Raw genomic sequence first — 2,238 nt, 5'->3', positions numbered from 1 at the left:
TGAATTAATTCCTTTGGGGCGGATGAATTAATTCCAGAATTTTCACAGAAGAATGGAGAGAAAGAGAAGAGAAGAGAAGAAGAAGAGGAGGAGGAGGAGGAGGAGGAGGAGGAGTTATCAGAACTACGGCTTGCCCAAGGTCATCCAGCCAGGTGCAAGTGGGGGAGTGGGGAATCAAACCCGGTTCTCCCAGATTAGAGTCCGCGCACCTAACCACGACAACAAAGAGAGAGAGAGGAAGAAGAAGAGGAGGAGGAGGAGGAGGAGGGAGGGAAGGAAGAAAGAAAGGAAGTGGATTATGTTTGGCAAAGACCCAAACAGACTAAGATTCCCTGTTGAATGACAGGCTCTGAGTCCCGATCCAGTGGAAGTTAGCTGTGACTAACCTTAGCTGGAACGGGTCTAGCGGTCACAATCCGCCCTCTGAAACGAGTGGGAAGTCCTGCACAAGGCCTCAGCCTGGGCCCCCCTTCCTTTTGTGCACAAGACAAAGGGGATGGATTCTGGACAAAGCTGGTTAAATATATATATATATATATATATATATATATTTCTCCCTGAGGTAGCAACCATCCCTGGTGAATTGGAACGCTAGTTGCCCGGACCATCCATACTCCATAGAGGAGGCAAACAGAATTTTGAGAATGGTGAAAAATAACGACGGCAGACACACTTCCAATGGCCTTCGCACGCATCATCTCCTTACAACAGCCCTGTAAGGTAGGACAGTATTATCAAGCACATCTTGCAGCCGAGAGAACAGTGGCCCACCTGAGGTCATGCAAGGATGCCGGGGCAGCGGTGAAGGGGGGGGGGCCTTCCCAATAAATGCCACGGTACACAGCAGGGCCTCCCCCCCCTTTTACAGCTTCCTCTTGTGACAACCCAGAAAACGGAGGGGAACCGTACAGCAGTGCTTTGAAGCAATCCACCTCTGGCTTAGTCTACAACATAAAAGTGGGGTTCACACACCGACATTGCCTGTCCTTTCACCAATCGACGAGAGCGGAAAGCAATTTTCTCTTTCGCGGGTCGAGAATCGTTTTAGAACGCGGCTCGAATGGTCCCCGCTTGCAAGAGACCCCCACCCCTTTTTGATCGAAGGGAGGGGGGGTTTAGGGTGATAAAGCTCTCTCCTCTTCCCCGCTTTGGTGCCAAATCCTGGCTCGGAAGCGGACGTCACCGTGGGCTCAGGAAATCGCTTCTAGAGGGATGTTTCCTACCCGGAAAAAATCCCACCATTTGGGTCAGAATCCCTTCCGCGCCTGTTTCGATACAGATTTTCCCAAAAGCTTAAAGAAACCCCAAAAGAGAGGGGGGGAAATATCTAATAATCTAAAAATAACAATAACAATAATAATCTTTAGCGGTTTACATCCATCATCAATAGCCTCAAACCAACGCGGAGTCCACATTGGGTTAAGCCATCACATTTCCGTATATTTAAAAAGAAAGAGAAGGGGATTGAGGAGAAGATGAGCCTCTACCCGATAGGCTACTGCAACCTTGCTAACCAAATGGCACGACATTCTCCCTTTTAATCAAAGGAAACAGTGACAAATATTCGCTTACAATATCACAATAACATGATATTTAAATTAAGAGCAAGTTCACACAGTCCTGGGTATCTGGGGCTCGAAGCCTAGTCTACAATTCTGCGTTTTGCTTTGGCAACAGTTCTTTATTCGGATCTGAGACTTCACATCGGTACGAAGAGTGGTTGTGTTAAAAACAAAACAAAACAACGGATGAGTTTCGCCCTGAAGAAAAGGCGTTATGAGGTCATAACTCCATATACGGCGCGCGCGCACACACACACATACACAAATCAACGTATATTTTTTGTTTTCCCTTAGCTGTACAATGTAAACTACGCATTGAACAATCATGGTGTGGGGGGGGCGGGCGAACTGGGTGACCGTCAAAGGTGGACTCTCGCCAGATTTAGATGCTGGACAGAAACCTAGATTCTTTTCTGCAGTACTGCCAATGCTCCCTTCTAAGCTGTGGAGTCTTGGGAGCAAAAATTCTACTTTGTGAGCTACTGCCGTTAAAGTTGTGAGCGAGCGATTGGGCTGCTGCATCAATTAGTTTCCTCTGGAGCCGTCCCTTCCTGAGCCAAGACAAAAATGTGTGAGTCAGAGGCTCAAAAACTGAGCTAGCTCACACTAATTCAGCTTAGAGGGAACACTGCTTTGCATGCTCTATCCGAGGTCACCAATCTCCTTTCTGGATGTG

The sequence above is a fragment of the Gekko japonicus genome, unplaced genomic scaffold, assembly GCF_001447785.1.
Source record: "Gekko japonicus isolate JY-2015 unplaced genomic scaffold, Gekko_japonicus_V1.1 scaffold639, whole genome shotgun sequence".
NCBI classification, from domain to species: domain Eukaryota; kingdom Metazoa; phylum Chordata; class Lepidosauria; order Squamata; family Gekkonidae; genus Gekko; species Gekko japonicus.
Note: the sequence above shows the minus strand (reverse complement) of the source record.